The sequence below is a fragment of the Phyllobates terribilis genome, unplaced genomic scaffold (genome assembly GCF_046119375.1).
Source record: "Phyllobates terribilis strain yellow unplaced genomic scaffold, ASM4611937v1 Scaffold_3__8_contigs__length_932513732, whole genome shotgun sequence".
NCBI lineage: Eukaryota > Metazoa > Chordata > Amphibia > Anura > Dendrobatidae > Phyllobates > Phyllobates terribilis.
Window position 1 is genome coordinate 485,603,061 of NW_027362763.1, and position 27,845 is coordinate 485,630,905.

The following is a 27,845-nucleotide window of genomic DNA, read 5'->3' on the forward strand; positions in this document are numbered from 1 at the left end:
TCTGGCCTGACCCCTCTACCTCCTGGTAGCAGCGGGCGTACGGGTGGCTTTCTGCACGGCCCGTACCCCTAGGGTCTCTTCTCTTCTCCTCCTGGAGCCTTCCTGCTCCCTCTCCTCTCTTCTCTGCTTCAGTCCTGGGCCTCACAGGCTAGGCCCGCCTCTGGAGCAGAGTTCATACAGAGCCTCTGCTCCTGTCACTTTTCCTCTGACTGTCTGAACTGAACTAAGATGGTGTCTCTATTTAATACCTCCTTGTCATGTGCTCCCAGGATGTACATCCTCCACCCCATCCACTACATGGTTCCCCCTCACTAGGTGGTTCCCCACACTCCAGCCAGGGACCAGGGGCTGTGCTCTCCCGTAGGAGCAATCTCGCCCTGTGCCCCGGAAATGTGGTGTAGTGAATGCAGGTGTTAGGGTCCTGAGCCATACTCCTTCCTTACCTGAGAGTGAGATACCACACCTCTGGGTGAGATGCAGTACCTCTGTGGCGACTAAACCCTCAGGGGCACCACACATACCTTTGTTACCAGAAACATTTAGATGCCATTATTGCCGTACAAGGGTACACACCAGAGAGTGAAAACAAAGGTTCACATACTTTTGTCACTCACAGATATGTGATATTGCATAGCTACCAACCATTCTGAATGTAGCATGACAGTCCCGATTTGGGAGAGCCGACTTTCTGTCCTGGGAGATTATAGTTATAGTGGGGAAAATAAGTACTTGATACACTGCCGATTTTGCAAGTTTCTCCACCTACAAAGAATGGAGAGGTCTGTAATTTTTATCAATGGTACACTTCACCTGTGAGAGACAGAATCAAAAAAAAATCCAGAAGATCACATTGTATAATTTTTAAATAACTAAATTGCGTTTTATTGCATGAAATAAGTATTTGATCACCTACCAACCAGCAAGCATTCTGGCTCTCACAGACCTGTTAGTTTTTCTTGAGGAAACCCTCCTACTCTGCACTCATTACCTGTATTAACTGCACCTTTTTTAAACTCATTAACCGTATAAAAGACACCAGTCCACACACTTAATCAATCACACTCGAACCTCTCCACCATGGCCAAGACCAAAGAGCTGTCTAAGGACTCCAGGGACAAAATTGTAGACCTGCACAAGGCTGGGATGGGCTACAGGGCAATAGTCAAGCAGCTTGTTGAGAAGGAAAATTCTGTTGGCAAAATTATTAGAAAATGGAAGAAACACAAGATGACTGTCAATCTTCCTCAGTTTGGGGCTCCATGCAAGCCCTCGCCTTGTGGGGTAAGGATGATTCTGAGAAAGGTCAGGAAGCTGCCAAGAACTACATGGAAGCACCTGGTCAATGACCTGAAGAGAGCTGGGACCACAGTCTCAAACATTATTGTTAGTAATACACTATACCGTCATGGATTAAAATCCTGCAGGGCATGCAAGGTCCCTCTGCTCACGCCAGCACATGTCCGGGCCCATTTGAAGTTAGCCAATGACCATCTGGATGATCTAGAGGAGGCATGAGAGAGGGTCATGTGGTCAGATGAGACCAAAATAAAACTTTTTGGTACCAACTCCACTCACCATGTTTGGAGGAAAAAGAAGGATGAGTACAACCCCAAGAACACCATTCCAACCGTGAAGAATGGTGGGGGAAACATCATACTTTGGGGGATGCTTTTCTGCAAAGGGGACAGGACGACTGCGCCATATTGAAGGGAGATGGATGGGGTCATTTATCGCAAGATTTTCCCAACAACCTCCTTCCTTCAGTAAGAGCTTGAGGATGGGTCATGGCTGGATCCTGCAGCATGACAATGACCTGAAACAAACAGGCAAGGCAACTAAGAAGTGGCTTCATAAAAAGCATTTCAAGGTCCTGGAGTGGCCTAGACAGTCTCCAGACCTGAACTCAATAGAAAATCTTTGGAGGGAGCTGAAACTCAATGTTGCTAAGCAACAGCCCCAAAACCTGAAAGATCTGGAGAAGATCTGAATGGAGGAGTGGGCCAAAATCCTTGCTGCAGTGTGTGCAAACTTGGTCAAGAACTACAGGAAACGTCTGACCTCTGTAATTGCAAACATAGGCTTCTATATCAAATATTAATTTGTTTTTCTATTGTATCAAATTCTTATTTGCAATAAAATGCAAATTAATTATGTAAAAATCATGCACTGTGACTTGCTGGATTTTTTTAGATTCTGTCTCTCACAGTTAAATTGTATCTACAGGGTGAGCCATTTATATAGATACACCTAAATAAAATGGGAATGGTTGATGATATCAACTTCCTGTTTGTGGCACATTAGTATATGGGAAGGGGAAAACTTTTCCAGATGGGTGGTGACCATGGCGGCCATTTTGAAGTTGGCTATTTTGGATCCAACTTTATTTTTTTCAATGGGAAGAGGGTCATGTGACACATCAAACTTATTGAGAATTTCATAAGAAAAACAATGGTGTGCTTGGTTTTAACCAACTTTATTCTTTCATGAGTTTTTTACAAGTTTATGACCACTTAGAAAATGTGTTCAAAGTGCTGCCCATTGTGCTGGATTGTCAATGCAACCCTCTTCTCCCACTCTTGACACACTGATAGCAACACCGCAGAAGAAATTCTAGCACAGGCTTCCAATATCTGTTGTTTCAGATGCTGCACATCTCATATCTTCACAGCATAGACTATTGCCTTCAGATGACCCCAAAGATAAAAGTCTAAGGGGGTCAGATTGGGAGACCTTGGTGGCCATTCAACTGGCCCACGATGACCAATCCACTTTCCAGGAAACTGTTTCCTGGAAACTGAGTCTTTCCAACAAGATGGTGCACCGCCACTGTTATGAACTGCTACAAACACTAAGGAAAGATAGCAAAACTGTCCCTACAATAGGACTAAGCTGATTCCCTACGATGCAGCGGGGGACCTGTTCCTTGTGAACAGACCCGCCTAAGTCCTCGGCTTGTCTGAGCGCAGACCTATAGATATAAGGGAGGGGTCCCTACAAGAACTAAGGACTGGGATATAGTTGGACACCTCCTAGCAGAAATTGTAGCAGAGCAAAGACAAACAAACAGAAGTACTAGTGGTCAAAAGACCAAGCAAACTACAGAGTAAGGTACAAAGCACCTGGCTAGCTTAAGAGTAAAAGTAACACTGAAGTCCAGCAAGGCCAGGAGGGCGGAGCTGGATTAAATAGGCAAAAAGTCATGTGACCAGCAAAATAGAAAAAACACTAACAGGAGGGTTCTAACAGTACCCCCTCTTCTATGAGGATCCTCCGGATCCTCCAGGCCCAGGTTTATCAGGAAACCTCCTGTGAAACGCTCCGACAAGTCTAGGAGCAGAGACATCATCTGCCCTTACGCAGGAGTTATCCTCGGGACCGAAAGCTTTCCAAGCGATGAGATACTGCAATCTCCCTCTATGCCATCTAGAATTAAGAATGCGAGAAATTTCATATTCACCGTCTTCCTCCACCGGAGGAACAGAGACAGTGGCGTCCCTATCAAAAACATCAGCTTTTTTCAATAAGGAAACATGAAACACCGGATTAATCTTCCAGGAGGTAGGAACCTCCAACCTAACAGCAGATTGGTTAACTACCTGAAACACCTTAAACGGACCCACAAACTTTGGGCCCAATTTTTTAGAAGGAATCCTCAACCGCAGATTCCTAGAGGACAACCAAACCAGGTCACCAACAGTAAACAAAACCTCTTGACGTTTCCTGTCAAAGTACCTCTTGGATTTCTTGTTAGCCTCTTGAAGGTTACGACCTACATCAGTCCAAACTCTCTCTAAATCACCGGAAAAATTCTCCTCCTCCGGCACAGCCGATACCAATTTGGAGAATGACCCAAACGACGGATGTCTCCCAGTACAACAAAAAAAAGGAGAACACCCAGCAGCAGAGGATGTATGGTTGTTAAGAGCAAATTTAGCCAGTGGCAGAAACTCAGACCACCCCTCTTGATTGTCAGCCACAAAACAACGCAAAAACTGTTCAACATCCTGGTTCTTTCTTTCTCTCTGTCCATTAGACTCAGGATGATAACTAGACGAAAATGACAAATGGACTCCCAACCTGTCACAAAAGGCACGCCAAAAACGAACCACGAACTGAGGTCCCCTATCGGAAACAATGTCGGTAGGAATGCCATGGAGCCTGACAATTTCCTTAACAAAAGCCTTAGCGAGTGTCTTGGCGCAGGGCAGTTTGATGAAGGGAACCAAATGACACATCTTGCTAAAACGGTCCACGACCACCCAGATAACAGTGAAACCCTCAGAGGCAGGAAGGTCAGTAATAAAATCCATAGCAAGATGCGTCCAAGGAGCACTAGGAACCTCCAGAGGGCAAAGCAACCCCACAGCAGGAGCATGTGAAGACTTAGATCTAGCACACACAGTACATAGACGCACCCACTTAATGAATTCCTTCTGCCACCCAGGCCACCAAAAACTGCGACCTACAAGTCTCTTAGTCTCCGAAATTCCTGGATGACCTGCCAACCGAGACTCATGACACTCCACAAACAAATCTCTCCTAAAGTTCCTAGGCACAAACAACCTCCCATGGGGAGTGTTAGATGGGGCATCCTCCTGGGCTTTCAGAATCCCATCTTGGAAAACGGAGTCCAATGCTGCTATCACAACACCTTCCTGTAAAATGCTCTCCTCCTCCTCGGTACCAACTATGGGAGAAAAACTGCGAGATAAAGCATAAGCTTTTACATTCTTGATACCCGGGATGTAAGTAACAGAAAAATTAAACCGCGAAAAAAAAAGTGCTCACCTAGCTTGACAGGCATTCAAGCGCTTGGCAGCATCAAGATAGATCAGATTCTTAAGATCAGTAAAAACCTGAATGGGAAATTTAGCACCTTCCAAGAGATGACGCCACTGTTCAAATGCGAGTTTATTCGCCAGCAATTCCTCATTACCGACATTGTAATTAAGTTCGGTCTCAGAAAATTTTTTTGAAAAAAAAGCACAGGGATGTACTCCATCCTTGTTTTCCTGAGACAAAACGGCACCGACCCCCACCGAAGAAGCATCAACCTCGACCAAAAAAGGCTTGGTCTCATCAGGCTGCATAAGGATGGGGGCAGAACTGAACCTCTCCTTGAGATACACAAAAGCTTCAATGGCCTCAGCAGTCCACTGAACCGTATTCGCACCTTTCCTGGTGAGATCAGTCAGCGGCTTAACAATTATAGAAACATTCTTAATGAATTTTCTGTAATAATTGGCGAAACCCAAAAATCTCTGTATTGGTTTCAAACCAATAGGCCTAGGCCATTCCTGCACCGCCTGAACCTTCACCGGGTCCATCTCAAAGCCCTCGCTGGAGATAATGTAGCCCAAAAAACTAATTCTCTGCACAGCGAGCTCACATTTCTCCAGCTTAGCAAAAAGTGAATTGTCGCTTAACAACTGCAATACATCACGTACGCTCTGCCAATGAGACTCCAGATCCGGCGCAAAAATCAAAATGTCATCCAAATACACCACCACATTCTTACCGATCAACAGTCTTAGGATGTCATTAATAAGGTTCTGAAAAAACGCTGGTGCGTTGGTAAGACCAAAGGGCATAACCAGATTCTCAAAATGACCCACTGGAGTGTTAAAAGCAGTTTTCCACTCATCACCTTCCTTCATACGTAACAAATTGTATGCCCCCCGGAGATCAATCTTAGAGAACCACTTGGCCCCCACTAACTGGTTGAACAAGTCAGGAATTAATGGCAGTGGGTAGGAATTGCGTACTGTAATTTTATTAATTTTGCGAAAGTCCAGACATGGACGTAAACCGCCGTCCTTTTTTTTTACAAAAAAAATCCAACAGCCACAGGTGACTTAGAAGGTCTAATGTGACCGGCGGGCCAAGCTTGTCTGTATGTATTCCTCCAAGGCCTTTCTCTCAGGGATAGTAAGATTAAATAAGCGACTCTTGGGAAGAGTTGCTCCAGGGACAAACTCAATAGTACAATCATAGTCCCTATGAGGAGGCAAAACTTGCGACTCCACCTCAGAAAAAACCTTCCAAAAATCCTGAATAGGTACAGGTAATTCCCCTCTTTCCACAGCAGCAATGCGACCATTACAACATCTATCATAATACTTAGGACTCCAAGACTTAATTTCATTGGTAGACCAGTCCAGTACAGGATTGTGCAATTTTAACCAAGGTAACCCCAAAACCATTGGAGCAGGCAAATTATTTAATACCGCCAAATCCAAATTCTCTTGGTGAATACCATTAATAGTGAGGGGAAATTCAAAAACCTTGTGAGTAATACCTTTCAAGGGAGAGCCATCAACAGCAACCACAGAAATAGGAGATGACAAAAGTTTGGATTCTAATTTAAATTTTTCCAAAAAACCCTCATCAATCACATTGATTGTCGAACCACAATCCACAAATACCCGAAATTCAATCAACTCCTCCTGGAATAAGGTGTCTCCAGAAAGAAATACTCCTTTTGAGTTTAAACATGCTATGCGGGCGTAACTGACCTCTTTTTTTTTTCTTTGTTCAAACGAAGCACACAGTTCTTAATAAAGTGGTCTGATTTACTGCAATAAAAACACAATCCTTTAGCAAACCTGCGGTCCTTTTCCTGAGAGTGGGGTGACATCGCCCCAATCTCCATCGGTTCTCCACCCTCCGAACAGACCCTCTGAAAACTAGGAGCTGCCATAGCAGTCGATTTCTCTTCATTACTCCTAGCACGCAGTCTCCTGTCCACACGTATGGCTAACTGCATTGCCTCCTGCAAGGATCCAGGTTTTGGGAAGACAATCAGCAGATTCTTAACCCTTTCACCTAGACCATCAAGAAACAAACATTTCAATGCTGAGTCATTCCATTCCACTTCGGCCGACCATCTTCTGAAGTATGTACAATAATTTTCCACATCACCTGATCCCTGCTTCAAACGTCTTAATTCAGTTTCAGCAGATGAGACTCGATCAGGATCATCATACAACAACCCCATAGCAGAAAAAAAATCTTCCACAGATCTAAAACACGGATCATTAGGTTGTAGAGAAAAGGCCCATCCCTGTGGTTCTTTGCGCAAAAGTGACATTATAAACCCAATGCGCTGTGATTCATTCCCCGAGGATCTGGGTCTTAAACGAAAATATAATAAACAAGCGTTTTTAAAGGAAAAAAAATCTTGCCGTTTACCTTAAAAAAAATCTGGAAGCCCTACCTTCAGTTCGACAAAATGCGCACCAGGACAACTACTCACGTGTTGCTGGAGCCCAGCCACCTCCAAAGACAGTCCCTGCCGGCGTTGAGCCAACTCCTGAACCGACACCATGCTGAAATCAGAATTTCTTTCCTTAGAGTGTTTTATTTTTGGGCTGGACTTACTGTTATGAACTGCTACAAACACTAAGGAAAGATAGGAAAACTGTCCCTACAATAGGACTAAGCTGATTCCCTACGATGCAGCGGGGGACCTGTTCCTTGTGAACAGACCCGCCTAAGTCCTCGGCTAGTCTGAACGCAGACCTATAGATATAAGGGAGGGGTGCCTACAAGAACTAAGGACTGGGATATAGTTGGACACCTCCTAGCAGAAATTGTAGCAGAGCAAAGACAAACAAACAAACAGAAGTACTAGTGGTCAAAAGACCAAGCAAACTACAGAGTAAGGTACAAAGCACCTGGCTAGCTTAAGAGTAAAAGTAACACTGAAGTCCAGCAAGGCCAGGAGGGCGGAGCTGGATTAAATAGGAAAAAAGTCATGTGACCAGCAAAATAGAAAAAACACTAACAGGAGGGTTCTAACAGCCACATTATGGGTGTCGGGTCCGAGCATTCCTACCTGATCAGGAGACGTGGAGGGGGCAGTAGGAGGGCAACAACCTAGCAGCAGGACCGCTATGTCTGTCTTTGTGCAAGGAGGAACAGGAGGAGCACTGCCAGAGCCCTGCAAAATGACCTCCAGCTGGCGACAAATGTGCATGTGTCTGCAAAAACATTTAGAAACCGACTCCATGAGGGTGGTATGAGGGCCCGACGTCCACAGATGGGGGTTGTGCTCACAGTCCAACACCATGCAGGACGCTTGCCATTTGCCACAGAACACCATGATTGGCAAAAGTCATCACTGGCGCCCTGTGCTCTTCACAGATGAAAGCAGGTTCACACTGAGCACATGTGACAGACATGACAGAGTCTGGAGATGCTGTGGAGAGCGATCTGCTGCCTGCAACATCCTTCGGCATGACCGGTTTGACAGTGGGTCAGTAATGGTGTGGGGTTGCATTTCTTTGGAGGGCCGCACTGCCCTCCATGTGCTCGCCAGAGGTAGCCTGACTGCCATTAGGTACCGAGATGAGATCCTCAGACCCCTTGTGAGACCATAAGCTGGTGCGGTTGGCCCTGGGTTCCTCCTAATGCAGGACAATGCCAGACCTCATGTGGCTGCAGTGTGTGTAAGGTGCCCCAGCGAGGTAGTCATGGGCGAGCTGTAGCCCCCTCTCACTCTGGCACCCTACAGACAATTCGTGTCCTCCCTCTGATGTGTGGCTGTGTATGTGGTGCTCTCCACTTACTTCAAACCATCCGATCGCGGCTGTCTCCAGGCATTTCTCTTCTGGGACCAGGGCAGCAATAAATTCAGAGGACACGAGGTTCTTAACCAGAACTTGAACTTTACTTTGGGAAGAGGAATATGTACAATATTTACAGGCAGATATAATGGATAAGGCCCGACAGTTTATTATCTCTCTCACAGGCGCTGGCAACATCTTCAAACATGGTTCCCTCTTTAAGTGAAGCATCTCTGTGACTCTAATCTCTAGCCTAAGAGACTCTTCTGCAATACCAATAGTGACCTGGATCCGATCTCTCCCCCACATCTTAGCCTGGAGTCCTATTTATCTTCCTCCGCTTCCTGCAGACTAGAAGTGCCCCGGGTCCTCACTAACTCTGATGAGTTTCTCCGGCCGGCTAACAGGACTCTTGCTCTTGCGTAGGGAGACTTCACACTGGTGATCCCAGTGTCTGAAGGTATGGAGCTCCCGTCTACCCTAGCAGCCACAATATAGTCAAGCTGCCCGCACAATTCACTGTCCTATCCCTTACTGGACATCACTTCCTGCTTCTGGAGACTAAGCAGGGATTTTCTTAAAGTGCCCACCCTCTGTGAGCTGTCATCACCCAGTATTAACTCATCACTGTCTGTAACACTGCCAGCAGACTCAACCTGACATCTGCACCCAGGACAGTGGCATCTTGTGGCTGTTTACAGGTACTGCAGCCCACAAGGAATTATGTCAGTAACAAGCTCTATATAACTCAAAGCTTGATCAGGGCTCTAAGTTCGCCCTCCACTCTACTGACTGGACCACTAAAACTAACCCCTTAGCTTGGTCTACCAACAGTTCAGAGAGGTCTAACTACGGGAACACTTTCTTTAACTACTTCAGTGCCAAAGGAAGGCTACGTCCTTCCCCACTATTACATGTGTCAGTAGTTCCTGCAAGATGAAGGCATTGAAGCTATGGACTGGCCCGCCCGTTCTCCAGACCTGAATCCGATAGAGCACATCTGGGACATCATATCTCGCTCCATCCACCAACGTCACGTTGCACCACAGACTGTCCAGGAGTTGGCGGATGCTTTAGTCCAGGTCTGGGAGGAGATCCCACAGGAGACCATTCGCAACCTCATCAGGAGCATGCCCAGACGTTGTACGTAGGTCATACAGGCACGTGGAGGCCACACACAATACTGAGCCTCATTTTGACTTGTTTTAAGGACATTACATCAAAGTTGGATCAGCCTGTGGTGTGTTTTCCCACTTTAATTTTTAGGGTGACTCCAAATCCAGGCCTCCATTGGTTAATCAATTTGATTTCCATTGATGATTTTTGTGTGATTTTGTTGTCAGCACATTCAACTTTGTACAGAACAAAGTATTCAATGAGAATATTTCATTCATTCAGATCTAGGATGTGTTATTTGAGTGTTCCCTTTATTTTTTTGAGCAGTGTAGTTACATTGAACCAATCACATTTGTTCATATTAGAATAATTATCTAGACTAACATCAGCTGCGTTTGCCTGGGGGAAAAGAAGCAGTCATTACTAAGACAACAGATATCATGAACCTGGAGGAAAAAGCAGCTGTTAACAGGGACAATAAGTCTCATTGTGTAGTGTGAACATGCCTGTAAGATAGTCTACAGTATAACTAATCATTTATAATAAATGCAGCTCCACATTGCAAGCTTTCATATTTGATTGACACTTTTATAGTGGCCTAGTCTGAAAAATATGGTGATGTCAAAGAACAGGAGCATGCAATGAGGTCTAAATATGTAGTGTGAACATTCCTGTAAAATAGATTGCAGTATAGCTAATCATTCATAAAAAATGCAGCTTCACCTTAGAAGCTAGCACATTTTATTGGCATTCTTATAATAGCCTAGTCTGGAAACTATAGCGGTCAGAAAACAGAAGCCTTGAATGAGGTCTAAATGTGTAGTGTGAACATGCCTGTGAGATGGTTCACAGTATAGCTAATCATTCATGATAAATGCTCCACATTACCGTGCCTGTGACCGGCTTCAAAGGAGACCATGATTTTTTTTCTATATGCAGCAATGCTGTGGCATCGCTGTATATAGCACAAGTGATCGGACGATCGCATCTTCAGTTTCCCTATGGGGGTTAACAGTAACAGTGAAAAGTAAAAAAATGTTTTAAAAATATGAAAAAAACAAAACAAAAAAACTAGAAATTCCAGTCACCACCCTTTTCCTCCATTTAAAATAAAGATATTAAAAAATACACTATAATACTACAATATTTGGTACTGCTGCGTTCATAAAAGCTGATCTATAAAAATATAAAAAAATTAATCCGATCGGTAAACACCGTAAAAGAAAAAAATTTAAGAACACCAAAATTACATTTTTTTGGTCAATCCACAAAAACAAGCTGTAACACGCGATCAAATCTATCCCAAATTGATATTAATAAAAACAATGTCTCTCCCCGCAAAAAATAAGCCATCAAACACCTCTGTCAGCTGAAAAATAAAAATCTTATGGTCTCGCAAAACAGCGACACAAACCTCTGATTTTTCTTAAACCACTAAAATAATAAAAAAGCTGAACATGTTGGGTATTACCATAATTGTATTGATGAGGAGAATCATATTATGAGGTAGTTTTAAACCACAAAATGTACACTGTAAAAAACAATTCCCAAAAAACAATTTCAAAGTTGCGTTTTTTTTTCCACAATTTACCGCACTTGGATTTTTTCCCATTTTCCAGTACACAATGTAGTAAAATGAATTGTGTCATTCAAAAGTACAACTCATCACGCAAAAAACAAGCCCTCATGTGTCTATGTGGACAGAAATGTAAAATAGTTATGGCTCTGGGAAGAAGGGGAGAAAAAAACGGAAACACAAAAATTGAAGTTGGCCTCGGCATGAAGGGGGTTAAATAATATGTGCAGAAACAGTGCAGAAATTCTATAGTGTCAAAACTCACCAAAATCTCATTGTGGGAATATAGCCTTAAATAACCAGAAAATGATAAAGTTTTGAACTTCTTGTGTTATTAATTAAATCTTACTACAGTGAGTTAAAGCAAATTACAAACATTTAAAAAAGCTTTTCATTTTGGTCCTTTGGCGCACTCTAGAGGGAAAATGTTTTTACTACATTTTCATTTTTATTTAAAAAAACATGTACAGCAGTGCTTTTTAAACTAAGAGCCGACCTCATCACTAAGGGGTCCCGTAGCTGTTGGAGGGGTACGGTTAGGGTGTTTGTTTTTACAGAAATAATTATAAGCTGCACAGTCCTTTCTCTGGATGCAGCAATCTCTGGTCAGCAACTTTATACACTTATTTTCATGTTTTTAATTGAGTTCGGTAAAAAATAAAAAATAAAAGTAAATTGATCAGAATATTTTCAATTTTAGCATTTGCTTAATTTACAGTTGAAAAAAGTTTGAGAAGTCCTGAAGTAAAGTTTAACTAAATTTAGTTTTGCATTACAATGAGCAATGACTAGAGATGAGCGAGCACTAAAATACTCGGATGCTCGTTACTCGAACCGAGCAATTGCTAATGTTCGGTTGCTCGTTTCGAGCAACGAGTATAATGGGAGTCAATGGGAAATCCGAACATTTTGCCAGCAGACCCTACAACGAGGTCTGAGGGCAGTGAAAATGTTCAAATGGATGGGAAAAATTCTGAATGGAAGGAGAACAGCCGAGGGAAGACCCCTGGAAGCATCTCTGACTCCCAGATCTCTGCTGAGAACAATGGTGTCACACTTTTACTCCACTTTAAGAACTGACAATAAAACATTCCAAATCAACGAGAAATTGCATTTTACAGGAAAAAAATTTAAGGAACATTTTTTCCTGTATAATGACTTGTATATAAGGTAAAATGTAAAAAGGATTTAAAAAAATATATACAGGTGCATCTCACTAAATTAGAATATCATCAAAAAGTTAATTTATTTCAGTTCTTCAATACAAAAAGTGAAACTCATATATTATATAGAGTCATTACAAAAAGACAAAAAGAGTGATCTATTTCTGTTAATGTTGATGATTATGGCTTACAGCCAATGAAAACACAAAAGTCATTATCTCAGTAAATTAAAATAATTAACGAAAAACACCTGCAAAGTCTTCCTAACCATTTAAAAAGGTCCCTTAGTCTGTTTCAATAGGCTCCACAATCATGGGGAAGACTGCTGACTTGACACATGTCCAGAAGGCACTCATTGACAAACTCCAAAAGGTCCCAGAGTTCCAATTTGTTGCACAGCTTCTGGATCCCCACAGTTGCGGTAGAAACTTCACAGAGCAGATTACATGGAATAACAAGCTTTTACTTCTCAGAATATGAGGTAAAGGGAAAAACGCACAGTCACACAGTACTGCACCAGGAAGTAAGAACAAAACAGAAAAATACAAGAGAGACTTTTCTTCTTTTTACAATACAGTAAACAAGGAAACTTTACACAACATCGCCATCTACTGTTAGATCAGCATAAAGTCCTCCTTCACACAAACAAAGAAGTCCAAAACTTTTGCATATACCAACACAATTTTCATTTGGAAATCAAGGTCCCAGAGTCTGGAGGAAGAGTGGAGAGGCACACAATTCGAGCTGCTTGAGGTCTAGTGTGAAGTTTCCACAATCAGTGATGGTTTGTGGAGCCATGTCATCTGCTGGTGTAGGTCCACTGTGTTTTATCAAGACCATAGTCAGCACAGCCGTCTACCAGGAAATTTTAGAGCACTTCATGCTTCCCTCTGCCGACAAGCTTTTTGGAGATGGAAATTTAATTCTCCAGCAGGACTTGGCACCTGTCCACACTGCCAAAAGTACCAATACCTGGTTTAAAAACAACAGTACCACTGTGCTTGATTGGCCAACAAAGTCGCCTGACCTTAACCCCATGGAGAATCTGTGGAATACTGTCAAGAGGAAGATGAGAGACACCAGACCCAACAATGCAGACGAGATGAAGGCTGCTATCAAAGCAACTCGGGGGTTCCATAACACCTCATCAGTGCCACAGGCTGATCGCCTCCATGCCACGCCACATTGATGCAGTAATTGATGCAAAAGGAGCCCCGACCAAGTATTGAGTGCATTTACTGAACATAAACTTCAGTAGGCCAACATTTTGGATTTTAAAGACATTTTTCAAGCTTTTGTTATAAAGTATTCTACTTTACTGAGATATTGACTTTTGTTTTTCATTGGCTGTAAGGCATAATCATCAACATTAACAGAAATAAACACTTGAAATAGATCACTCTGTTTGTAATGACTCTATATAAAATATGAGTTTCACTTTTTGTATTGAATAACTGAAATAAATTAACTTTTAGATGATATTCTAATTTAGTGAGATGCACCTGTAATTTAACTAAACCAAAATTTAAAATTTTTAATTAAAAAATAGGAAATGTCAGTGTAATTTATGAAGGAACCATGAACTGCCAACAATTAGGGACTCAGATGGACTCAGATACACCCTGTATTAGACATAAAGGAGGGCCTCATACACATTCTGTTCAAATTGTCATGTAGTTGTACTCCTAGAGTCATAAAGGCTATGCACTAAGTGCAAATCCTACCAAAAAATACAAGCAGGGTCATCAATACACCCTTGAAGAAACTAACTGTATTGCCTTATTGACCATCTTTTAAAACTTTTTAAAACATCTTTTTAAACTCTTAAAACTTTTTGTCAAAAATACCCGGTCATGAGGGCCTGGACACTGGGTGGGTGTCATGAAATTGGTCCAGGCCTTTGACAGTGTATGCCTGCCTCTGCTTTACCTGGTGTGCGTGGTCTCCCTTACCTCTCCTCCTTGGTTGGGCAAGGAAGCTTGCCCCCTGCTGCTAGGGTTGTCTGATGGAAATTTTTTCAACATATATTCCACAATGGTCTTCTGGTATAGCACCATTTTAGAAGACTTCTACCCCTCAGGAAGAAGAGATGCAAAGTTCTCCTTTTAGCGTGGGTCTAGCAGGGTTAAAAACCAGTACTCTTTTTTTGTCCAAGATGAATGTAAAGCAAGGGTCAAGGGGAAGGCAGAGCCACATAAAGTTGGCCAAATGTGACAAGCTCACTACAGCCAACACCTTCTTTTCTCCACATTGATGACGACTCTCCATCTGATCCTCCTCCCTATCTTCCTACTCACTCCCCTCCTCACCCCTTCCACTAAGAGACTGGACGAAGGTTGTGTGGATACTAGCCTCTGTTGTGTTAGCCACCAGATCCTGTTCCTCCTCCTCTTCCTCAGCCTCCATCTCCTCATTGATACCCAATCTGCGCTGAGCAGATGAGATGGGGCTCGGCTGGGTAGTATTTCCCTGTCTCATGTCTTCCTCCTTCTCCTCCTGGGCTGCATGCAATGCTTTATGTTTAGTTGTCAGCAGTTTAAGTAGGCACAGAAGCGGGATTGTTGCACTGATTATGGCGTCATTGCCACTCACCATATTTGTGGGGTCCTCAAAGTCTTGGATAACCACACAAATGTCAGAAATCCATGCCCACGCTTCAGTTGTGATGTGCGGAGGCTGACCAGAATACCGACGGGTGTGTTGGAGCTGGTATTCAATAACTGGCCTCTGCTGCTAACAAAGCCTTGCCAGCATGTGCAGTGTATATTTCCAGCATGTGGGCACATAGCACACCAGTCGGTGAGCTGGCACTTTCATGTGCTGCCTCAGTAGTGCCGGAGCTGCGGCAACTGTAGCTGACTTGTGGAAATGGGCGCTGATGCGGCATACCTTGACCAGAATCTCTTTCAAGCCTGAGTAGGTTTTCAGAAACTGCTTAACTACCAAGTTCAGCACATGTGCCCAGCATGGTATGTGTGTGAGCTTGCCAAGCTTCACAGCCGCCACCAGGTTATGCCCATTATCACACATGACCATGCCTGGTTGGAGGTTCAGCGGCAAAAAACACAGAACCATCTGGTCTGTTATTCCTTTAAGTTACTCTGCTGCAGTGTGCGGTTTGTCTCCTAGACAAATTAGTTTCAGCAGAGCCTGATGCCTCTTCGCTGAGGCAGTTCTGCAGAGTTTCCAGCTTCCGAATGATGGGGACAACGTGTTATGAGATAGCGCATTGGAGATGGAGGATGAGGAGGAGCAGGAGGGGCTGCAGGAACTGGTGTAGGAGGTGGAGGAAACACTGACAGAAGTAGGAGCAGCAATCCTTGGCATTGGTAGGACATGTGCCATGCCAGAGTGGGACTCTGCCCCAGCATCCACAATGTTCATGTAGTGTGCTGTCAGGGAAATGTAGTGTCCCTGGCCACAAGCGCTTGTCAACATGTCGCTCGTTAAGCGGACAATGGCAGTAATTTTGTTGGTTTTATTAGAAAGAGATGAAATTTCAAACAAAGCAAGTTCTACAGTATATGTGACAATAGTAAATTTTTGAACAACCAAATTTATATACTTGTACCAGCCCAATTTTGTTTTTTTAGTTGAAACAAATGAAATTTCAAACAAGCCAAATTCGATGACAGTATATATCACAAGTAGAGATGAGCAAACCCTTAGATGCTCGGGTTCGCATGGTTCAACGAAAATACAGTAAAAAGTTGGATTTAGGTCCTAATTCGACCTCGGACTTGACTCCGTACCCTAACCTAATAAAAATTAATGGGGAGACAAACTTCAGTGCTTTAAAAAATGACTGTAAAATGGTCATAGTCAGAGCTATGAGGGCTGCAAAAGGAAGGTAAATGGGGGTAAGAGCAGGACAATTGCCCTGCAAACAAATGTGGATAGGAAAATGAATTAAAGTTTTTTTTCACCATAGCAATCATGATAAAATAGGAAGTAAATGAATAACATAAAAATTTTAACTGTGACCTCACAAAGTGAGGCTTGCTACTTCCAGTCCAGTGAAACATTTCATCCACAGAGCATGAGCCACAGTACCTCTACATTAGCAGCTTACAAATTTCACACACAGAGCATGTTTACACATTTCCCCCATAGAAGCTGATAATAAATTTCACCCACACAGCATATTTTCAAATTTCCGCGAGAAAGCTGATAAAAATTTTCACACCCAGGCAAGGGGGCATAGTATCCCCATAGCGCACAAATGTCTGCTCCAGTAGCTTATATAAAAAAGGCGTCAACGAAAAACTGGTAGTATGATCTTGGATCGAGCTGGCAGTTCAAAGCGAGGCCTGCTACCGCCAGTTAAGTTAAAAATTTCACCCACATTGTATGCTGTCGGCACATTTTCCCCACAGCTCCAAAATTTCACCTCCAGTAGCATACAAGCAGCCGTAGATAAAAATCTCATAGTTTGATTCTGGATACAGCTGGTGGTCCGCCATGAGGCTTGCTACTGCCAGTCCCAGCCCCTTCGCCTTGGGACGTCTCCCAATGCTCTTGCTTTAGGAACCCGGGGGCCCAAAGTGTTTCCCTTGAAAAATCGCCTGATTACTTCAGCTAGGGATAATGGAATTGTACTCTGTTTCTATTTTCTTGTTTGTTCCCACTGGCGCCATGATTAAGAAGGGACCAGGAGGATCATAAAGTGAAGAAACTGGATACACTCTCAGCCATCCAATCTCAAACCATTCACATGCGGGGTTGCAGAGAACACACGTGTAATGGAGAATCAGGTTTCTATTCCGGAGACGCAACCTGATAAATGTGTACCACATCTAAGAAAGGCAGCTGTCAAGCAAATTAATCACTTCTCAACTGAGTCAGCAGCTGATATTGTAAGACAGAATAGCCATCCATGAGAATTTAGAGGCCCGGTAATTGGAATGAGTATTTAAATCATTTAATGGGCTTTAGGCCCAGACACTACTTGTACAGACATGGCTACTGAGTACATAGAGGCTTTTGGGTATGGTATCCCCACAGAAGGTAATAACAAATTTCACCCCCAGAACATTTTCCACATTTATCTCACAGAAGCTGATAAATTACACACCCAGACAATGACCCACAGTTTCCCCACAGGCAGGATTGCAGAGTACACATAGTGGCTTAAAGGCACATTACTTCCACAGATATGAGTCAAGAATACTCAGTTTGCAAGAAATTGTTCCAAAAGCAAACTGTGTGCCGAAATATCGTTGATGTAAAAAAAAAAAAAAACTTGATGGCAATAGTTAGTGATAAGTGGGCACTAAAATGCTCGGATACTCGTTACTTGGGCTGAGTAAATTGTAATGATCAGGTGCTCGACCCGAGTAACGAGTCCAGTGTAAGTCAATGGGAAACCCGAGCATTCTTCCAGCGGCCCCCCCGGAGGTCTGGAGGGGACCTAAAGATTGGTGAAATCGATGGAAACAGTGCTGAAATTACACGGGAACAGCATGGGGAAGATCCATGGAAGCATCTCTGAATCCCAGGCCACTGCTGTGAACAATGTTGTCAGAGGTATTACGCACTTTTACAGACTGACAATAAAACATACAAAAACAAAGCTAAAATGGATTTTCCTGGAAAAGATGTTAAGAAACATTCTTTCCAGGGTAATGATTTGTATATAAGGCAAAATAAATAACCAAAAACAAAAATGCTCCTCCACACCTTAGGATATGTTCACACGTAGTGTTTTTGATGCGTTTTTGCACTTTTGCATTGCTTTTGATGGTGAAAAATACATTCACCAGTAAATGTAATTTTAACATTTTGCTACCTTATCTGGCCATGTTGTGTGTGATACATGATCAGACACATTCTGTTTCATTTATGAAAGAGGGACTCTGAAAGTCACAAAGCCTACTTTTACAGGGCCATCAGGCAGCCCTTACTATTGTTAAAGGGCCAGCAGTCAGCTGTCACTATTGTTAGAGGGCCAACAGCTGTCTATGCTTTACATAGCCATACATTGCTACTGCAATATAACGTATCCATCTGAGGTGGTCAAATTTTCTTTTTTGTATATATTGTGTAAAGTTTGAAATTTGGATGTGCAGCAGGCTGCCCTCACAATTTATGGATGTCCATCAGGCGTCCTTCACAATTTATAGAGCACCAGCAGGAGAACTCCACCATTTTTAGAGATCCAGCAGGTGCCTTGGGGACAGATGAGACCAAGATAGAGCTTTTTGGTAATGCACATCATTCAACTGTTTACTGTAAATGGAATGTGGCTTACAAATAAAAGAACACAGTACTTATAGTCAAATATGGTGGAGGTTCAAAGCTATTTAGGGGTTGTCTCGCTGACTCTGGCACAAGGTGCCTTGACTATGTGCATGGCATCATGAAATGTGAATATTCCCAAAGGATTTTGGTTTGCAATGTAGTGCCCAGTGTCATAAAGCTGGCTTTGTAACCTAGGTCATGGGTCTTCCAGCAGGACCATGCCCCCAAACCAAATTAAACAAGCACCCAGAAATGGATGGAAACAAAGCACTGGACAGTTCTGAAGTGGTAATTCCACCTCCAGTAATGTCAAGTCTCCCACCACTACCTCTTACATACAAAAGCTACAAAGAAACTGTTAATGGACAGATTAAATCAGGAATTTTGTTTTAACTTTGATTCATTTCTGTCAAAATTGAATAATTTCTGCCAACTTCGATAAATTTTTGTCAACTATGAAAAATTTCTGTCAACCTTGATTAATTTCTGAGTACAGACCACCATAAAAATTAGGAATCGGTCAATGAGTGCATGGAAAACATTAATCAAGTTATGCACTGTGGAAGTTACGTATCTGACAAGAATGAACACTACTTTCCCGCTTATGGTACCATCTACCACCTGTCCCTATTCTAAAAGCAGCTAACAGCATTATCAATAGGGAATAGTATTTTTTTTCAGCATGGAGTATAATACAATAATCCCTGACTAGGTGCCTGTAAGTCGCTATCCCAACTGCTATAGGTAACCGGTACACGAATCTCAGATAAGAAAGGTAATACAGTTATATGAAAAAGTTTGGGCACCCCTATTAATCTTAAGCTTAATGTTTTCTTAAATTTGGTGTTTTTGCAACAGCTATTTCAGTTTGATATATGTAATAACTGTTGGACACAGTAATGTTTCTGCCTTGAAATGAGGTTTATTGTACTAACAGAAAATGTGCAATCTGCATTCAAACAAAATTTGACAGGTGCATAAGTATGGGCACCCTTATCATTTTCTTGTTTTAAATACTCCTACCTACTTTTTACTGACTTACTAAAGCACTTTTTTGGGTTTTGTAACCTCATTGAGCTTTGAACTTCATAGCCAGGTGTATGCAATCATGAGAAAAGCTACTTAAAGTGGCCACTTGCAAGTTGTTCTCCTGTTTGAATCTCCTCTGAAGAGTGGCATCATGGGCTCCTCAAAACAACTGTCAAATGAACTGAAAACAAAGATTATTCAACATAGTTGTTCAGGGGAAGGATACAAAAAGCTGTCTCAGAGATTTAACCTATCAGTTTCCACTGTGAGGAACATAGTAAGGAAATGGAAGAACACAGGGACAGTTCTTGTTAAGACCAGAAGTGGCAGGCCAAGAAAAACATCAGAAAGGCAGAGAAGAAGAATGGTGAGATCAGTCAAGGACAATCCTCAGACCACCTCCAGAGAGCTGCAGCATCAACTTGCTGCAGATGGTGTCACTGTGCATCGGTCAACTATACAACGCACTTTGCACAAGGAGAAGCTGTATGGGAGAGTGATGAGAAAGAAGCCGTGTCTGCAAGCACGTCACAAACAGAGTCGGCTGAGGTATGCAAAAGCACATTTGGAGAAGCCAATTTCTTTTTGGAAGAAGGTCCTGTGGACTGATGAAACCAAGATTGAGTTGTTTGGTCATACAAAAAGGCGTTATGCATGGCGGCAAAAAAACACAGCATTCCAAGAAAAACACTTGCTACCCACAGTAAAATTTGGTGGAAGTTCCATCATGCTTTGGGGCTGTGTGGCCAATGCCAGCACCGGGAATCTTGTTAAAGTTGAGGGACGCATGGATTCCACTCACTATCAGCAGATTCTTGACAATAATGTTCAAGAATCAGTGATAAAGTTGAAGTTACGCAGGGGATGGATCTTTCAGCAAGACAATGATCCAAAACACCGCTCCAAATCTACTCAGGCATTCATGCAGAGGAACAATTACAATGTTCTGGAATGGCCGTCCCAGTCCCCAGACCTGAATATCATTGAACATCTGTGGGATCATTTGAAGAGAGCTGTCCATGCTCGACGACCATCAAACTTAACTGAACTGGAATTGTTTTGTAAAGAGGAATGGTCAAAAATACCTTCATCCAGGATCCAGGAACTCATTAAAAGCTACAGGAAGCGACTAGAGGCTGTTATTATCGCAAAAGGAGGATCTACTAAATATTAATGTCACTTTTCTGGTGAGGTGCCCATACTTATGCACCTGTCAATTTTTGTTTGAATGCAGATTGCACATTTTCTGTTAGTAAAATAAACCTCATTTCAAGGCAGAAACATTACTGTGTCCAACAGTTATTACATATATCAAACTGAAATAGCTGCTGCAAAAACACCAATTTTTATAAAACATTAAGCTTAAGATTAATAGGGGTGCCCAAACTTTTTCATATAACTGTATAGTACAATAAAAAATACAATTTAACGGGCTCCAAAGAGGTTTTTTTGGTACGTTGCACCATCAAACTGTGAAGGAACGCAAGCAACCCTGTCTGCTTTCATCAATTTCTAATTACAGATCACCATTAAAAATTATGAATCGGTCAACGAGTGCATGGAAAAAAAATCCATCAAGTTCTGGATTGTTCTAGGGATGTATGCAACCAGAATAAACACTCCTTTCCAGCTGATGGTACCATCTAGCACCTGTCCCTATTCTAAAAGCAGCTAACAGCGTTATCAATAGGGAATAGAATTTTTTTTTCAGCATGGAGTATAATATAATAATCCCTGGCTAGATGTCTTAAGACGCTTTCCCAACTGCTATAGTTCACCAGTACACAAATCTCAGATAAGAGAGGTAATATACAGTACAGACCAAAAGTTTGGACACACCTTCTCATTTAAAGATTTTTCTGTATTTTCATGACTATGAAAATTGTACATTCACACTGAAGGCTAGAGATGAGCGGTGCTCGACTCGAGCTGTTTGCCAATCTCAAATTCGAGCTGTTTTGGGCGGTGTTCGAGTCGTTCGACGAACTCGAACGATTTGCAAAAAATTCGGCTGTTCGAGGTTATGTTCGATAACTGTTTGTGCACCAAAAGCGTAACTGGATTTTTTCACAGTAATACTGTTAATCAATGTTAATAGACAGTTTCAGTGTAGAGTGGGCGGGGGGAGGGGCAGGGGATGGATCTCTGCAGAAATAATGCCTATCTCCATTTTTTTTTTCTTTCTCGCATTTACAGTGGGGCGGTGTAGTCTGTCAGCCTATCAGCAGCGCACACACGCAGCGAAGTGCTTTTTTATCACACAAGCAAGGGCATGTGTCATTGTCTGTGTATGTCACATGTCCTTGCCCTATAAGACCCAGCCATTTTCCCCGTCGCCACCATTTTCTCACTGCTGCAGCTGAGTGTTAGATGGCACCGCTGCTGCTGTGGGCACTATACAGTATAACTGTGTGAATTGCGAGCGAATTTCCAGTTACATAGAGAGATAGGTTAAGGAAGTAGGGACTAGTTCTAATTGCAGCCCTTTTGAGGGCTAGGTTACAGCAGTTCATAGCACTTTTTGCCAGGCCGGTCTGTGCCAGTGCTGTGCAAGTGTTTTCACAGCATTTGGCGAAATGTAGCTCAGCCAATCCTTTTGGGCTGGTAGCAGTGTCTGTTAGTCATTGGAGTAGCCTATCTGTGTTGCAAGCTACACCACCTGTGTATCTAATACCAATTTTTTACTGCATCTAAGCCAGCCAATCCTTTTGGGCCTGTAGCAGTGTCTGGTAGTCAGTGGAGTAGCCCATCTGAAGCAAGCTACACCACCTGTGTATCTAATAACATTTTTTTGCTGCATCTAACCCAGTAAATCCTTTTGGGCATAGTTGCAGTGTCTCGTAGTCAGCGGAGTAGCCCACCTGTGAAGGAAGCTATGCCGCCTGTGTACCTTATTCTAATTTTTCACTGCATCTAACCCAGGAAATCTTTTTGGGCCTAGTAGCAGTGTCTGGTAGTCAGTGGAGTAGCCCACCTGTGAAGGAAGCTATAACGCCTGTGTATCTAATTCTAATTTTTTACTGCATCTAACCCAGGAAATCTTTTTGGGCCTAGTAGCAGTGTCTCGTAGTCAGCGGAGTAGCCCACCTGTGAAGGAAGCTACACCGCCTGTGCATCTAATTCTAATTTTTTACTGCATCTAACACAGGAAATCTTTTTGGGCCTAGTAGCAGTGTCTGGTAGTCAGTGGAGTAGCCCATCTGATTCAAGCTACACCACCTGTGTATCTAATAACAATTTTTTACTGCATCTAACCCAGTAAATCCTTTTGGGCATAGTAGCAGTGTCTCGTAGTCAGCGGAGTAGCCCACCTGTGAAGGAAGCTACACCACCTGTGTATCTAATTCTAACTTTTTACTGCATCTAACCCAGGAAATCCTTTTGGGCCTAGTAGCAGTGTCTCGTAGTCATTGGAGTAGCCCAGCTGTGAAGCAAGCTACACCGCCTGTGTATCTAATAAAATTGTTTTACTGCATCTAACCCAGCCAATCCTTTTGGGCTAGCACCACAGTTTGGCCACTCAGCTCTGCTCGGTTTCCATCCATCGTTTTTTGTGCAAACAACTACAGAGTTGCCAATTAGTTAACCCCCAAAATGAGTGGCAAAAGGCTTGCTGCTGGTGGAAAGGGGAATAGGCGTGTTGGAAAGGGAAAAAAAGGTTGTGTCCGTGGGGTAGGTGGTAAAGCAACAGTAACATCTGCAGAAGAAAGACCATCTTCCAGCCAAACTAAGATGTCTACTTCTTTTCGTTGACAATGTGATATGATCCCTTTCTTACGGACACGCCCATCGCTACAAATTCCAGATGAGGCACAAAAACAGCAGGTGCTTCAACGGATATCAAGTGCTCCTTCAAGTGGGCTCTCCTCCACCTCAACTTCAACATCACAAATACTCCAGTCCTTAGAGGTGTCACCCCAATCGCACTTGCTTCCTCACAGCTCCCAAGTCTCCAGCTGCCCGTCTGAGTATGGGTTAACACAGATGGTTGAGTCTGCAGAGCTGTTTACTCAAACTATAGCCTGGGAATCAGAGGTCTGCTCCAGAGCTTCTGTGAATCCAGATGAGGAAATGATCTGCACTGATGCCCAGAATCTTTATGAGTCGGATCCCGGCCCAGGTGAAGAAGGTTCTGAGCATAATGTAAACCCTCGTTCCCAAACTGTAACTCCTGTTGGTGGAGACAATGAGGAAGACGATGATGAGACTCAGATACCTGATTGAAGTGACAACTTGACTTTTCGGTCAGGGCAGGAAGAGGTTGGCTCGGAGGACGACGGGTGTGATAACACACAGGGTGATGATGACGAGGTTGGAGATCCCACTTACTGTCAACCCACAGTCAGCCAGTCGATGAGGTCAGCAGAGGAGGTGGAGGAGTGACGACGAGGTTAGGTTGCACCTTCCTGGACAGAGACGGAGTACTGGAAACACGTAAACAACTGCATCCTCAACCACAACTCTGCCTCTGACCACAAGTTGTGGTGGCTCTTCAGGTCGTATGAGCTCTAAGCCTTGCATAGCTTGGGCATATTTTGAGATCGCAAAGGATGACCCAACTCATGTTATCTGTAACATTTGTCACCAAACGCTAAGTAGAGGCCAAAAAATCCATAGTTTGAGTACTTCATGCATGAACCGTCACATGGATATAAAGCATAAGTTGCAGTGGAAAGCTCACTGTGCTACAATGCGGCCTAGTGGGCCGGGTCAACCACCGTCTGCCCCATCTTTTGCATCCACGGCCTCTTCATCCTCTGTGACTGGGGGGACAGCAGTCACAAATGTTTTTGGACACAGACCTGCCACCTCTTTACCCGCAACAGCCAGTGTGATTGGCAGGTCGTCAGTTCATTTGGAAGTGGAAACACCTGCTGGTGTTGAGCGCTCTCCGACATCGAGAGCACCACCTTTGGATCAAGGCAACATAACATGTCCGCCTGCATCTTCCTCACAGACCGGCAGTTTGCCGGGGACACCCTACTCAACCCCATCTAAGCGCAACAGCCAGCCCTCGGTCCCTCAGATGTGGACAAGTAAAAGACCATTTCCTCCTAGCCATGACAAAGCTAAGAGGTTGAATTTCACCATCTGCAAGCTGTTGGCTACAGAAATGCTGCCTTTCCGCCTGGTGGACACAGAGGATTTTCGAGACCTTTTGTCCGTCGCAGTGCCCCAGTACCAGATGCCCAGTCACCACTACTTCTCAAAGAAAGCTGTGCCTGCGCTACACCAGCATGTCGCACGCAGCATCACCGCTTCCTTGAGAAACTCTGTGTGTGACAGGGTGCATTTCACCACAGACACTTGGACGAGTAGGCATGGAAAGGGGCGTTACATGTCGCTGACTGGGCACTGGGTAACTGTGGTGACAGCAGGACAAGGGGCTGCTGTCCAAGTCTTGCCGTCCCCACGACTTGTGCGTCAATCCTCTTTATGTAGAAGTTCCTCCACTGCTTCTGCCTCCTCAACCTCCTCTCGGTCCTCCACCTGCACCCAAAGCCTGTCTGGTAATGCCACCTGCTTTCTAACTGCGCAGAAGGAATCCTGCACACCTCCTTACTATGCTGGCAGCAGGGCTCAACGGCATCAGGCGGTGTTTACTTTGAAATGTCTGGGAAATGTGAGTCATACAGCTGAGGAGTTGTGGTCAGCTCTGGAGACCGATTTTCATGAATGGTTGTTTCCACTGAACCTGCAGCCAGGGAAGGCCATGTGAGACAATGCTGCAAACCTGGGTGCGGTCCTTTGCCGGGGCAATGTCACACACGTGCCTTGCATGGCTCACGTGTTGAACCTGGTTGTCCAGCAATTTTTAGCCCAATATCCCGGACTAGATGGCCTTCTGCAGAGGGCACGGTCGCTGTGTGCTCACTTCCGCCGTTCACATCCCGCAGCTCAACGACTTACATCTCTACAGAAGTCGTTGGGCCTGCCAGTTCACCGGCTGAAATGCGATGTGCCGACACGATGGAATTCAACTCTGCACATGTTGCAGCGACTGTGGCAGCACCGACGAGCCCTGGTGCAATACGTTATGACGTATAGCCTGGGCCAATGAGATCCAGAGGTGGGGCAAATCACGCTACAGGAGTGGTCTCAGATCAGGGACCTATGCACCCTTCTGCACCGTTTTGAAATGGCGATGAAGATGTTTAGTGATGACGATGTCATTATCAGCATGACTATTCAGGTCATTTACATGCTGGAGCACACTTTAAACAGTATTCGGAGTCAGGTGGTGGGACAAGAGGAGGGGGAGGAAGTACAGGAGGAGTCGTATGCGGAAGGGATAACATCTCCAAGGTCCAGACGGTCGGCAGCACCAAGGTGGCAGGCATGGGAGGGTGGGGGAGAGGGATTAACAAGGGGGCATGGTAACAGCCAAACTGTTGAGGAAGGTGCAGGAGCCGAGGAAGAAGTGGAGGACGAACTGGCGATGGGCATGGAAGACTCATCAGATGAGGGAGACCTTGATCACATTTCTGTTGTGCGAGGTTGGGGGGAGAGGGCAGAGGAAGGAAGCATGATTCTTACCTCGCCACCAACACAACAAGGACTTGGTCCTCCTGGATGCGCAAGACACATAAGTGCCTTCTTGCTGCACTACCTGCAACATGACCCTCGGATTGTCAGAATTCGAACTAATCCTGACTACTGGGTTGCCATACTCTTAGATCCCCGGTACAAAAGTAAATTTGCCGAAATAATTCCTGCCATAGAAAGGGATTCACGCATGCAGGAGTATCAGCAGAGGCTGTTACAGAATCTTGCATCTGCTTTTCCACAAAACACCAGTGTTGCACGTAGTGAATCTCATAGTTCTAACTTGCCAACCGTGGGACTGTCGAGTCTTCATCACTCAAACCGTAACAGTAGCACCGTATCTGCTGGTAACAGCAATTTTGTGGAATTGTTTCACCAATTTTTTAGACCATCCTTTTCAAGGCCACAGGAGACAAGAAGTCTGACACATAGTCAACGCCTAGAGAGGATGGTACAGAAGTATCTCCAAGTGAACATCGAAGCCATGACTATGTCACTGGACCGTTGCTCATTTTGGGCTTCCAATCTGGAAAAATTGCCTGAGCTCGCCACTCACGCCTTGGAGATCTTGTCGTGCACCGCAGCCAGCGTTCTCTCTGAACGTGTGTTCAGCGCTGCTAGTGGTGTGCTGACAGACGCGACGTGTGCTGACAGACGCGGCTGTACACTGAGAATGTAGACAGACTTACGTTCATAAAGATGTACAAATCATGGATCCGCAAGGACTTTTCTACCCCTGTGTCATCCTGGGGAGACTAAAAGTTTGAGGATTTTGGAAAATCACCTCACCAACCATTTTAAGCAACTCTGGGGCAATTGATGCCACTTAAGAGGTGTCTGTGCCGCAATTTTTGGAAAAAATGGAGACTCTTTTTGGAGTCCCCTTGCTGTGTTTTACATGACGTTGGCATCGTCAATTCCAGGTGAGTCAGGTCGCTCCCCCCCCTTTTAACCGTAAGAAACTACATACACTATGGCTTGGGGTAACACAGATAGTTGAGTCTGCAGAGCTGTTTACTCATACTATAGCCTGGGAATTAGAGGTCTGCTCCAAAGCTTCAGTGTCTGCTAGTCAGCATAGTAGCCCAGCTGTGAAGCAAGCTACACCGCCTGTGTATCTAATAACAATTTTTTACTGCATCTAACACAAGCCAATCATTTTGGGCTAGTAGCAGTGTCTCGTAGTCAGTGGAGTAGCCCATCTGAAGCAAGCTACACCACCTGTGTATCTAATAACAATTTTTTTCTGCATCTAACCCAGGAAATCCTTTTGGGCTAGTAGCAGTGTCTCGTAGTCAGCGGAGTAGCCCATCTGAAGCAAGCTACACCGCCTTTGTATGTAATAACAATTTTTAACTGCATCTAGCGCAGGCAATACTTTGGGCCTAGTAGCAGTGTCTGATAGTCAGTGGAGTAGCCCAGCTGTTAAGCAAGCTACACCACCTGTAGATCTAATTACAAATTTTTAACTGCATTTAGCCCAGGCAATACTTTTGGCCCAGTAGCAGTGTCTGCTTGTCAGCAGAGTAGCCCAGCTGTTAAGCAAGCTACACCGCCTGTAGATCTAATTACAAATTTTTAAATGGTCTTCCTACAAGATTGTTGGAA